The sequence below is a fragment of the Hyla sarda genome, chromosome 13 (genome assembly GCF_029499605.1).
Source record: "Hyla sarda isolate aHylSar1 chromosome 13, aHylSar1.hap1, whole genome shotgun sequence".
NCBI classification, from domain to species: domain Eukaryota; kingdom Metazoa; phylum Chordata; class Amphibia; order Anura; family Hylidae; genus Hyla; species Hyla sarda.
This window is the reverse complement of record NC_079201.1, coordinates 10154690-10169283: the sequence shown is the minus strand read 5'-3', so window position 1 is coordinate 10169283 and position 14594 is coordinate 10154690.

Genomic DNA, 14594 nt, shown 5'->3' with positions numbered 1-14594 from the left:
ATCAGTATTCATGGTAGAACACATGCACCACACAGCGGGGGGGGGGGTTTCGGGGAATATCCGACGCGCCTGAGAAAAGCGTTATGTAACATCGAGGAATGTGCGGGAGATACAGTTCTGCTTACGAAAGTGTTATTGTCGATTGTCGATGGATGTGAATTAATAGAGCATGTCCTATTGAAGGGGGCGCAAATTATACTTATCGACATTGTATGGATTCTAAATGCCAATCCATTAATGCATTCTGAAAACGGTGTGAACGATGCAAGAACTTAGAGTCATGTTTTTCTTAAAGTTATAAAATGCTTAAACAAGTACTGGATGCAGAGGAGCTCAGGTGCCATGGTCCATATGGTTACATTGGTGAGGGGCTTACGCCACCTTCCCTCCCCCCGCCCCCCAAAAATAGCTGTTTGTAGAAGCATTATTCGCTTTACATGTCTTATTACTAGATGTTGCCCTGTCTTCCTGGCTAAACCTGTGTTTTATATATACAGTGGGGCAACAAAGTATTTAGTCAGCCACCAATTGTGCAAGTTCTCCCACTTACAAATATGAGAGAGGCCTGTAATTTTCATCATAGGTATACCTAAACTATGAGAGACAGAATGAGAAAAAAAATCCATAAAAACACATTGTCTGATTTTTAAAGAATTTTTTTGCAAATTATGGTGGAAAATAAGTATCTGGTCACCTACAAACAAGCAAGATTTCTGGCTCTCACAGACCTGTAACTTCTTCTTTAAGAGTCTCCTCTGTCCTCCACTCGTTACCTGTGTTAATGGCTCCTGTTTGAACTTGTTATCAGTATAAAAGACACCTGTCCACAACCTCAAACAGTCACACTCCAAACTCCACTATGGCCAAGACCAAAGAGCTGTCGAAAGACACCAGAAACAAAATTGTAGACCTGCACCAGGCTGGGAAGACTGAATCTGCAATAGGCAAGCAGCTTGGTGTGAAGAAATCAACTGTGGGAGCAATTATTAGAAAATGGAAGACATACAAGACCACTGATAATCTCCCTCGATCTGGGGCTCCACGCAAGATCTCACCCCGAGGTGTCAGAATTATCACAAGAACGGTGAGCAAAAATCCCAGAACCACACGAGGGGAACTAGTGAATGACCTGCAGAGAGCTGGGACCAAAGTAACAGAGGCTACCATCAGTAACACACAATGCCGCCAGGGACTCAAATCATGCAGTGCCAGACATGTCCCCCTGCTTAAGCCAGTACATGCCGTACCCGTCTGAAGTTTGATAGAGAGCATTTAGATGATCCAGAAGAGTATTGGGAGAATGTCATATGGTCAGATGAAACCAAAGTAGAACTTTTTGGTAAAAATTCAGCTTGTCGTGTTTGGAGGAGAAAGAATGCTGAGTTGCATCCACAGAACACCATACCTACTGTGAAGCATGGGTGTGGAAACATCATGCTTTGGGGACGAGGACGACTGATCTATGTAAAGGAAAGAATGAATGGGGCCATGTATCGTGAGATTTTGAGTGAAAACCTCCTTCCATCAGCAAGGGCATTGAAGATGATCCCAAACACACTGCCTGGGCAAAGAAGGAGTGGCTCTGTAAGAAGCATTTCAAGGTCCTGGAGTGGCCTAGCCAGTCTCCAGATCTCAACCCCATAGAAAACCTTTGGAGGGAGTTGAAAGTCCATGTTGCCCAGCGAAAGCCCCAAAACATCACTGCTCTAGAGGAGAGCTGCATGGAGGAATGGGCCGAAATACCAGCAACAATGAGTGAAAACCTTGTGAAGACTTACAGAAAATGTTTGACCTCTGTCATTGCCAACAAAGGGTATATAACAAGGTATTGAGATGAACTTTTGTTTTCGACCAAATACTAATTTTCCACCATAATTTGCAAATAAATTCTTTAAAAATCAGACAAATATATATATACTGTATCATTGTTGCTTTTTCTTTGCCAAAAGGTTAAGGTAAGAATACAGGATAACTGCCTGCTCAGGATGATCCCCACTGTTTTTGCAAGGTAAATCAAGGCTTCCCTCTCATCTCTTACCACCCATAAAATTAAGGGTAGCTTTCACTTGTGTCAATTCTTACCGTAAGTACACACCACTGCAGTGTAACCCCCCCCCCTCTGAAAATATCAGCAACAGTCCTGATTTAGGTTATATGTAATAATCCAATATATTGATACTTGGGACTTAGCATACATCTTTGTTTGTTTCCTATACACATAGAGCCATTATCTACTTGTTAATTTGCCCATTATTAATGCTCACTTGTTATACATTAATATGTTATACATCTATCAAACTGCTCTCAGCTGAATGGACTCTACTAAAGAACTGTCAACAGATCTTCTCCAAATCCAAAGGTCTACAAATGGAAGCCGTTTTCATCTGCATTGCCTACAATGTATATGAGGTCAATTTGATATTATTTAGAGAGATGCCGATTTATGTTTATTGTATATTGTGTTTTCTTATTGTTATTCTTAAAAAAATAATAAAAATTATTTGAAACAAAATATCAGCAGCAGTTCAGTGCTTAGTATAACCCCTTTCCTTTCTGTGCTGTTGTGGTTTCTTACCTTTCTGCTCACATAGCACCTTGCACAGTGCATCAGTAACCCCTTCATCCTCCACATGCCATAGTATAAAGTGTACATCGTGAGCCCAGCACAGTGCCAGCCTGTTCAGTTCACTTTCACTATGTCATGGTATAGCAGAGAGAAGTATGTGATGCACAGTGCTGATATTGACCAGTGAAGTAAGGGAGAAAGTAACTGGGTGAGTCCTGCTCCGGGATAACTCCGGGTGCTTAGCTTGTCAATAATAAAATCATTGGCATTTCAGGAAATACAGAAGCTTAGGGATATCTGCTACTTCTTTTTATACTATATAATGCATTCCACCCAGCTTCTCCAGGCTTCTGAAGCCCCAGCAGTGATAGGCTGCTTGTCCTCTATTCTGTCCTCACTGCAGCAGTCCTGTCATGCCCTCTCCCTGCCCCTGCACTAATGTCTTCTCTCCTCCCTTTTGTCTCTTAACTCCTGAGGATGTGGTTGTTACCATGAAACATGTAGGGGAGACAAAACTTGTATGACATTTTATATAGCAGCTTTATTATATGCTGGTGCTGGTGATATTGTTTATATACTCCGTATAGGAGAGTCTATAAATCTCATTGGGATGGTGCTGCAACTTTTAATATACTTTTCTGTTGGACCTTTTAAAAATGTATTAATAAAAGGGAAGTTTTAATACAATACCTAGATGTATAGGAAATAATAATAAAAGGGGGGGGGGATTTTTTGTTCAGGGTCTTTTTTTTTACCCCTCCAACCAGCTCTGCTGGTGACTGGGGCTTGGTGTTTGTAGTTCTCTCCTTCCTAACTCCTCTTTCATCCCGTAATAAATATTTCCTCCCCTGCCCTCCCCACCCCCTCTCCCTGCCCCCACACTAACTATTCTCTGCACCTGCCTGCCAGACAGTAAAATAATACTTTACCATGATGTTGGTCCGGTGGCAGGATATTTAAAACTCCTGGCCAGTCTCAGCAATGTAAGATTAAAACATTCAGGAGATGTACCAGAAGTCTCATAGATTCGCGTGACACTTTGGGTACATTTTCGATTTGAGATGGAGATAAACTCTACAAAATTTTTAGTTGACACAGAAGTAACGTGTACCAAGTTTAATCGAAATAATGGAATGGAAGTTATGTCGTAGCATACATATACACATGTACACATATTTTAGTTACATAACAGGCAACGCGTTTCGTCCCTCACTAGGACCTTTATTAGGCATGACAATTGTGACTCGCACTGTGCTACTGCAATACATTTTTTTCACAACCTGTTCCTGGTTGAATTCTATGCTTACTCAATTCCCTATTCCCCTGTGAGGAGGCTATTGATCACAGTTTAGTGCAACTTATAAAGTTGTTTATACACACATTTTAAAATTTGCCGACTCCTCTGCACAATGATTCCCAAATAATCTGGGTGTCATGGTGGAAGAGGATGAGGAAAAGGCCAATCTACTAAAGGGATAATGTTAATTCTCCAGCAAATCTCCCGCAACAAGAAGTGCCCCTTAGTAACATTAAAACACACAAATCACCAGCCCACATGGCATAAATCCCAGGAATTAAGTACCGGGCTAGACAAACCCTTATTCCTTATATTTAAAGATTTAATAATGACAGGGTTTGTTCCACAGGACTGGCACTTAGAAAATGTTGTACCAGTAATTAAAAAAGGGATCCAGGGAACTATAGGCCTGTAAGCTTAACTTCTATTTTTCCTTTCAAACTATGAAATTAAGTTTTGTCAAGCATAGTGTTACTGCCTGAAAAACACAGCGCTGACCCCTATTATATTGTGAAAATTATTTTATGCTATATTAGATTCTAAAATTCATGGACACCCGATTCTGATCCTAAAAAAATAATGGTGGACAGTAATAAAAATCGGTAGAGCTCTACATGGGGGGGGGGGGGGGGGTCCATTCGGAGTTTTTCTATGGGGCCCTTTTATTCCTTTGTGCACCCTTGGTTTGGAAAATATCAATTCTATTTATATATATAATTTTTATTGCACATAACAGATGTCTTTTCTCTCGCAGTTATAGGAATTTACCGGTTATCGCTGCCAGAAGCTTTTGATTAATATCAAAGATTAATAGAAAATTGAATGTACAGGAGTTTTATATCACCAATCCTCTTATCTGACGGGCTGAACAAAAGGACAGAAAGTATTTTTTTTTCTATTTAAAGCCCAGTATGGTTTAGCTTCAGATCTTTAATTTTTATGTAATTTCATTAATACCAAATACATTCATTTGTGGCTATCATGGGCCACTTTTACCATATTAAAATTAACTACTTAAATGGGCACTGTCAGATTCAAAAACCTTTTATATGCTGTACATATTTGCAAAACATTAACCTTTCTAATATACTTCATCAACATTTGTAATGTCCTTTTTTAAATAAAATTTATTTTTTATGTTTTTAGAAATCATGACACTAATAAATAAAAAAAACACTAAGGGTCCCCATACCATTCAGAACATAACCCTTTCCAGCCGCAGCATCATCTTTGTCCCAGCTGAAGCACAAGCTGGTACAAAGTCCAGGAAGTGAGGGCGGGAGTAGCACTCATCTGTGCTCACTCCTGCCCTATTATACTGCAGCATGAAAACAGAGAGGAGGGGTTACAGAGCAGCCTGCAGTGATTGGATGAAGAGACCCAGAACAACACAGCAGACTTAGGGGGGAGGTGAATGCATGGTAAGTGAGGACGGGCTCAGTGCATGCCTCGGACACGCCCCTACCTGAGCAGTGGATGCCAGAATGAGTGAGCAGCAGAATAGAGATAAATACATAAGTTAGACACATTAAAAATACACGTAAAGCATCTACGGCTATTGATTTCATTTTTATAGAGATTTCCATGGAAAACAATGCCACAAAAATATGCTATACCCAAAGTAGACTGTGAGGTTTTTGACCCCCAACTGTGAAGAAAATATCAGGGACAAAAGGAATAGAGCATTTATATTTTACTACAGATGTGCCCCCAGAATGTTTTGGGTTTCAATACAGTTAAAAAAATAAAGGTAACACCCAGATATTTACCCAAAAGACACTCTTTTTTGGCATATGTCAAGTCTATAGGAATCTATAGATAAGCTTGGAAAAAACATATATCCCAACCTTTTTCGATACATCACTTATCCCCTTGAGGATGCAACAAATTTCATTTAATTGTTTTTATTTTTCCTCCTCGATTTTTAATAGCCATAAATGTTTAAATTTTTCACCTACAGGGCCATATGAGGGCTTGTTTTATGCCAAACCAATTGTACTAAAATGTTTAGGGAGAAAGAGAGGTGTTTACAGCAAGCTGCCCGGTGCCGAGCAATGCCAGAGCAGAGGAGCAGACAGAGAGTGAATACCAGGTGCTGCAACCTCACTGATCTGTTTGCCTCTGATCCTCATATATGCAATACTTGATATTTTGTTACCTGTAATGGGTTTCCCATTTTCTTCTTCCTTTAAAAAATAAAAATAAATTAATTAAATGAAAACAAAAATTCTTCTGGTTGCCCCCCTGGGAACAAAGACTAGTTTATCTATATCCACCAAGACTTGTAGATTAGAGAAGAACATGCATTGTGCAGATAGTTGATATTTAAGAGCATACTCACAAACAGCAGATCGGATTCATAAACCTGCCCGGATAACCACAGGAAGAGTCATTTCTTCTCCGAATTCCTAAGCTCAGGTGTTACTCCTTTTTTCATATCTTTGGGAAACATTGATTGAGTTTTACCTCTATCTGTAATAAGCATCCTCCACTATGTGCCTTTGGCATGCCAACAACCAGAAAATGCATCATTTTCTATCCTGCTCAAACTTTTTATGACTGTAAACAAACTTTTTATTGGTAATCTGTTTTTCGCAGACACTTTATAATTTCTAAGCTTTAGGCGAATTTGGACTTAATCCACAAATAGTCAACTGACCAAGAATAGTGAAAGAAATTACGGGAAATATCACCATCTGTTGGATTTATATTTTTCTGTGCAGAAGTTTTTTTTGGACACCTATGCAGTGTCCCACTAGAGACCCTGTGGGGCTGTTGGTTGGGGCCTTATTTGATATGTAACTACACTTTTATGCTGTTTTTTACATTGTTTGTGTATGCCAGTAACATGTTACTTATAGTTTGTGCATTTGTACCGTATCTGGGGTTAGCCAATGAGCTACATTTCCCCATTGACAGACATAAGGAACATTACAGATAAAGGAGGAGCTTGGTCTGCACCAGCCCCTCTGCACAGAATGGGAGAAGCATAGTCTGTAATAGTGTAACATCTGCTTAGGGGAGAGTAAGCCTAGTCAGACCCAAAACCTAGGAACTCTTGGGTCGCAAATAATTTATCATGTCTTAGTAAATTTGCCTAGTCCCATCCTGAGGAAGAACTAGAAGGAGAGAGAGAGAGAGAGATATGCCCAGCAAGCAATTTTTCAGAGGACAAAGGACCTGCATCCTGCAGTTGGCATTGCAGCTCAAAGATTAGTAGATACATTATGGGAATTCACTGGGAGCCAAGCCGTTACATACAATGCATTTTACATTTTGAGAATTCAAAGTAAACGGACATGGTCGCACAACCACAACATGCAACTTGATTTAATGCCACCTGTCAGTAGCGGGTCCCTAATGTCCCTAGCATAAAATGGTGCCACCACCGCCGCAAAACCAGTGCCCACATGGGGAACGACCCACGAACAGAGCAGTGTCACGCAACCAGTCCCTGGGCCATGCCTCCCCACAGACACGGCGCAATGGGCGTGGCAGCAATGGATGCCGCACAACACTACACCAGTGTGAAAAAGTGTAAAAGCTCACTTACCATGTGCTCCCAGTCAGAGACAAGGAGACTGACAGAAAGAATAGGGCCCTATGCAGCTTCCTGCCAATTTATATAGGCCTGGGCTGAGGGGGAGGGGCAGAGTGCTGACCAAGTAAAAAAAAGAGGGGGATAGAAAACACAATGTGAATTCAAATAGAGAAAAAAGACATGGTCGCACATCTACAAAGTGCACCTTGATCTAATTCCTCTCAGCAACATTTATTAAACTAACAGGTCGTTAGTGTACTTTATGATCATGAAGTGCAAGCCCACTAGCCACGTCACGGGTCCCTAATGTCCCTAGCATAAAAATGGCTCAGCACTGAGCGGCGATCACCACCACCGCCACAACATTGCTACACCCCCACCGCCGCTAGGGACCCGCTACTTACAGGTGGTCATGATGTAGGGAGGCGTGGCCCAAGGACTGGTTTGAGTGACACTGGGGCTGCTCTGCCAGTGGGTCGTTCCCCCTGTGGGCACTGGTGTTGCGGCAGTGGTGGTTGTCGCTCAGTGCTGCGCCATTTTATGCTAGGGGTGTTAGGGACCCGTGACGTGGCTAGTGGGTTTGTACTTCATGATCATAAAGTACACTAATGACCTATTAGTTTAATAAATGTTGCTGAGAAGCCTTAGATCATTGTGCATGTTGTGGATGTGCCACCACAATTTGCATTTTACATTTCGTTATATTGAGACCTTTTACTAAAGTAAAAAAAAAGTAATCTGCACTCAGACCCTTTACTAAAACATTTGAAATTTAGCTCTGGGGCTTCCCACTTCTCTTGATCATCATGGAGATGTTAAGACATAGCCCTGACAATGTATATCAGTGCAAAAAGAAAAAGACAGGAGGTAGAAAGTACCACATGTAGAGCTCAGAAACAGAATTGTGGAGAGGGGTACACAAATAATTCTGTTTGTTCTTTGTATGTATGCTAATTTTCATAAAGAAATAGGGATCTGCAAAGCAGATCCCACACCACCGTTTCCAAGTGGCTAACTCTTAAAGTCAGCATTTTACTCCAAAGAGGAGTCTTGGAAACTGACTGGGAATGTGAACCAAGCCAGAAAGCTTTCCAGAAGGAAATAATACCCATGTGCAGACAGCTGTTTAGAGGTATAGTCCATCATCAGAACAGAACAGGGTGCTAGCTGGCTAATGAGAAGCCTATCATCGCGTGAAAAATGGAGTAATGTTTCTTCCTGAGTAGCATGGAGAAGTACAGATCACTCGCTCTCCACTAGGAATTCTGAGAAGAAAGGATATGTAAAACATCTCTCACACCACTTTTCCAAGTAGCTTTCCCTTAAAGTCAGTGTTTCACTCCAACTAGGAGTCTTGGAAACTGACTGGGAATGTATGCCAAGCCAGAGATCCCTCCAGAAGGAAAGAATACCTGCGGACAGCTGTTTCATGGCGCCAACCGATGAAGATTTTGTTAGCTAAGCATACCAGGGCTGTGTCTGTCTTCTTGAATCTCACAAGGCTCGAAGACTAACCTTTACTGCTAACATTGCCTCACATGGTTTTTCCTGCCAATCAGATACTAAGAGGTTCCCTTCTAACAAGCACAATCCACTACTGTGAACCAAAGAATGTGAAGCTGTTTTGTTTAGTATTATTTTTTTTTTGAATTATTTTATTATTAATATAAATAGTCATTAGTAAAGAACTGTTTATGTAGATATGTGATCACCAACATCTGGCTACTTCCATTGCTGTACACCAGAGACATTATACTAGGAGTGCCCTGGGGGTCAGAGACTTTCAACATCTGTGTATCCCCCCAAGGGACAATGGTGCATGCACTAGGAACGTGCTCCAGTGCCCAAAATCCCACTCCAGCTACCATGACCTACGTTCCGGCAGGGCCCCTCTACTCTACACCTGTGAATTCCTAGTTCACGATGTATGATTTTAGGCAGGTGCCAGGCCAACCTGTGCCAACATTGGCAAAGCATCCTTGTCCAGAGCAGTTGTTTGGGAAGAGGGGGGGGGGGCTTGGTTTTGTCTGTCCTTTGGGTTGCCACTAGGTAAGGAGTTGGGTGTGGGGGTCTGATCTATTTTCCATGGTGTCTAGATTTTATTGGTTTCAATAAAGTCCTACAGACTATACAAATTTATACCGTCTGACAACAAACTGCAAAGTTAAGAAGCCACCTCAGCTATCCTAAAAAGTTCCCCTCTGTTCCTCTATGTAATTAAACACACTGTGTGATGGACCATAAAATATACTGTTTGTGTTTGGTATTGTGCTGCTCCATTTGAGGGAAATATTAGGAGCTGTTAATCTGAAATTAAATGCGCACTGGAGAGATAAATGAGCTGTTATTTATTTGTATTGCTACTTGGGATTCATGGGGTCTGAAAAAAAAATTCTGGCTTCTTTTCTCGAAAAGTCATCAACCTGTGGTGTTAAGTTCAACAGAAGTCGGTAAAAAAAAACTTTCCGACTGAACTATAATTAAAGAAAGGTAAATCATATGTTTTCTAATAAACCGAAGGAATGTCGAATCTTTCCTTATTGATTATAAAGTATAATGAGATTCTCAAAGTTCCCAAAAGTTCTGCAGATAAAATGAAATAAATATAAGCGGGATGTTTTTTTAAGAGAATGTTAATTGGGTACTTCATTGAACGAGAAATAGAAGCTGGAACATTTTGTTTCTTTCTAAAGAAAACCTTTTCACTTTCTCTGTCATTGTATAATTATTTCCTGAACATAACGTCGGCGCTTAGTTTAATAATGTTCATTTGTTTTGCGGCGCGGACCCTGCTCTTCTGTTAACTCCTCTTGTTACATTTCTAGACTTATGTTCTATTTGATTTTAATTAACCTACTACTAAGATTACAAATACAATCAAGGGGCTGGAATGTAATGAGGGGCCCCGTCGCAAAATATGTAACTGGGTTACCGCATTACATACCAGTACTGATGTGTTAGTTGTTGCAGAGGATATTCTGCCTCCCCTAGGCCTACAGGCAACCTCTGCAGCCCCTATAGTTACATCTAGATGATGGAACCAAACTTGGGCAAAACCTGCTAAAATACCATCAGACACGGGGCAGAATGGAGAAGTATGATGGATCACATGACCTCATGGACTCCTATGTTGCCTTTCAAAAAGTTCTTCCTGCCAATCAGAGGGCAATGATGTCAAAGCCACCATAAAAGCCTATATACATTGTTACAGCAGCCATTTTAGAGATAGCAGGCTTTAGGTGAAGATCTCTTTGAGGGACAGTGAGCAGTAAACAACATAGATAGTAGTAGGAGTAAACATACTGTAAATAGGGACAAGAGAGCACTCTGCATCTGTTCTGTCTGTGCAAAACCTTGTTTCATCGAAAGTTAAGTGTGACACTTATTTTGGGGTGTAGGGGCATAGGTTTTATTCTGACATCCACTGCTCAGGAAAGGGCTTGTCCGAAGCAAGCACTGAGCCTGCCCTCATTCACCATTCCTCCTTGAGTCTGCTGTGCTGTTTATCCAATCACTGCAAGCTGTTTTCAGTTCCTGAACTTTGTCTCGGACCATGCTTCATCTGGGACAAAGACGATGCTGCAGCTGGACAGGATTATGGTTTGGATGGAATGGGGACCCATAGTGGTCTTACTTTATAAACCTTAAAGGGTTACACCCATGGAAAACTTTTTTTAAAATGAACTGGTGCCAGAAAGAAAAACAGATTTGTAAATTACTTCTATTAAAAAATCTTAATCCTTCCAAGACATTTTATGGGCTGTATACTACAGAGGAAATGCTTTTCTTTTTGGATTTCTCTGATGTCACTAGCACAGTGCTCTCTGCTGACATCTCTGTCCTTTTAGGAACTCTCCAGAGCAGCATATATTTGCTATGGGGATTTTCTCCTACTCTGGACAGAGAAATCCAAAAAAGGAAAGCATTTCTTCTGTAGTGTATAGCCCTTAAAAAGTACTGGAAGGATTAAGATTTTTTAATAGAAGTAATTTACAAATCTGTTAAACTTTCTGGCACCAGTTGATTTAAAATAATTTTTTTTCCACTGGAGTACCCCCTTAATTTCTATAAAAAGGAGCTAATATTTTTTTTTATGAAGTATATTAGAAAGTTTAATGTTTCACCACAATTTACTACATATAAAAAGTTTTCGATTCTGACAGTGCCCAGTAAAGCCATTTCAGATCAGGTTATGTAGGAGAATAGAATTACGGAGACACTTTAATAAAACAAATAGAATAACAGTGAACTCTGACTCTCCACCAACTACTGAGACTAAAGTACTTTCGAAAAGTTTTGAATTGCTTTTCATTTCCACCAGATCCGGGCCCTGTTTAGGTATGCAGCCGGCATCAGCCAGAAATTTTGTGCAGTTTCCATAAATGGTCTTATAATGAACTGTGGCATTTCGGTATTCTGTTAAAAAAGAGTAATTTATCAAATAGCGGAGCTGATATCATTTGTGCCAGTACAGGTGTAGAGAAATCTGATTTGAAAGGAATTTTTGCATTATTTATATATATTTCACTGAATCTGCTACAGATGTCTTGGGAATTCACATAAATTCCTCCCAGGAAAGCCATTAAGGTCAGCCGGGTGATGCTATAATGTAATCCTTCTTGCCGTGAATTTGCATATAAAATTATAACTGTGACTTGTATATTACACGATCGGAGAAGAGATTTCTTACCCATACAGGCAAAAAGGGGGGTGTCGGGACAGAGATCAAGAATTATTACTATAGTTTTGTCAAAGGTCGCCAGTTTAATGGCTTCCTTGCTTGTCTACCGAAAAAGATGGGATAAAAAATGTAAATTACTTAAACTGTAAATTACAATCATTTTGGTCATGACCAGTCCAATAACTTTTCCAATGGAAAGAAGCTAGATAACATTTTTATCACATCTCGTATGAAACTTATATCTGCTATATATACTTTACTCCTATTTACTGAAATAATATATAAATAAAAATGTATGTAAATAAAAAAGCTAATATTGACAAATACAATAAATAAATCCTGATTATATAAACTTAAAATATAAATAAATATGTCTTAGGAATTTCAACATTTCACACAACCAGCATATTAACTGTAAATGGCTTAAAGGGGTACTCCAGGGAAATATATATACCTGATATGCACAGCTCCCATGTCCTATGTTGTCTTCTTTGGATGCTTGATATTCCTTGCCATCCTTCTCTCCCCTTGCCTACATCTCCCAGCAATCATTGCAGCTCTGCTCTGCCAGCCCCTACCCTCCTGCTCTGAGCAGGAAAGAGAGGTTCAGTGACTAATTGGCTGAGGCTGCACACACCTCCCAGTTCTCAGCACTAAAGGGAGAATTACTCATCAGTACAGGGCAGAAACCACATGGTCTGTGTCTCTCAGAAGGGTGGGGGCTGCTTTCAGAGAAGGATTTGGACAGAGATAGAGTGGATGACTGGATGATGGCATTCCCTTACTTCATGCATGTAAGGGACAACCAAAGAGGGGAAACTGCTCTATATAGCTAATAAACAATATTTAGACAATAAAATAGGTTGATAAGAGGAACAGGATGGGCTATGGGTTAAGTTCCCCGGAGTACCCCTTTAACTGTAAATGGCTTAACCAGATTCCAGTGCCATTGTCCTCTATCTTACTCACCCCCTAATGTAAAATGAATGGCGAAGTGTACAATATGCAATTTATACAGTTCATTTTTCATATCGCTTTCATATCTTAAAGTTAGTTAGGAGTGTCAGTGAGGGCCTCATGTTCGAGTTTCGACCAAAGCCTCACAAAGTCTAGTGCCTGTTCTGCTGACTTTTGTCTCCACAGTCCATGTAAAAGAGAGTCTGCCATAGTCCATGTACAAAGAGAGCCTCCCTGCTTACACTCTCTCCAGCACAATAGTGGACATGTTAGATAGAACTTGTGAAGCCTGGACAGGTTTTAATACCACTAAAAAATATCCTGGTGATGGTTCCAAGGTCTTTCACATTGCAGAACAGTGCGGGACTGAGCTGTGATTGGTTGCTATCTATGTCTGAGACAAAAGACAGACACATTTTTGTCAGATGAATAAATCTGGGCTTAATCAACATGTAACATTTTTATTAAACTGTCTAAGGGTGCATGCACACTACGTTTCTTAAGATACGGGACCATATACGGCTGGGGAGAGGGGGGCAGAGAGTCGGGGGTGGAGCAACCGCACGCTGACGTATGCGGTCCCGTATCTAATATATTTCAATGAGCGACCGGAGTGAAACGCTGCCTCCGGTTGGCTCTGTTTTGCCCCGTATACGGTTTCCCGACCAGACCTAAAAGCACTGTTGACTACGTTTGTAGGTCCGGTCGGGAAACCATATACGGGCCAAAATGGAGCCGACCGGAGGCAGCGTTTCACTCCGGTCGCTCATTGAAATACATTAGATACAGGACCGCATATGGCAGCGTGTGGTGGCCCCGCCCCCGACTCTCCGCCCCCCCTCTCCCCAGCCGTGTACGGTCCCATATCGTAAGAAACGTAGTGTGCATGCACCCTCAGCCCACTTACCACTTTACGACTGCCTGATTCAAGTTGGTACCTAACTCAAATGCATCTCCACAGAACCAGTGTCCATAAGGGGAGTGGCCCAGTGGTTCGGCAGCCCCCTTACTGCAAAACCTAGTACCCTGGCTCTGAGCCTCTCCACCAATCGACCCAGCATCATAGCAACAATGCCCACCACTTGGCTCCACACCAGTGGTAAGAGAGCACAATGCTGGGCCCACACCGCGCCCTATGTCCATTACATCTAAGTTTACTGTATACAAAAACATCAACCACACTCTGTTTACAGATCAAAAAGGTATACATTTCAATCCGCGAAGTAGCAATTGGGCTTATACAGTTTATCAAAATTAGAGTTAAGGGGGCCCTCTGAACCCAGATTCGATTAGCCTAGCTGAGCAGCACTAGTTAACTCCTTGGGGGGTGGGTATAAAATATACAACCATCTGTATGGCTGTATAATGTATACAGTGAAGAGAAAGATACCTACCTTCTCGCTGCTGCTCCGGGCCTCTTCTTGTTTAGCGTTGCCCCCTCAGCATAGTGTCAGCACATAGCCCTCAGCCCAGTAAGATGTGACAATAAACCAGCCAATTCGCTGGTTTACTGTGACAAAAGCGTAAGTTGTGCTGCGCAGCTTAACCCTTT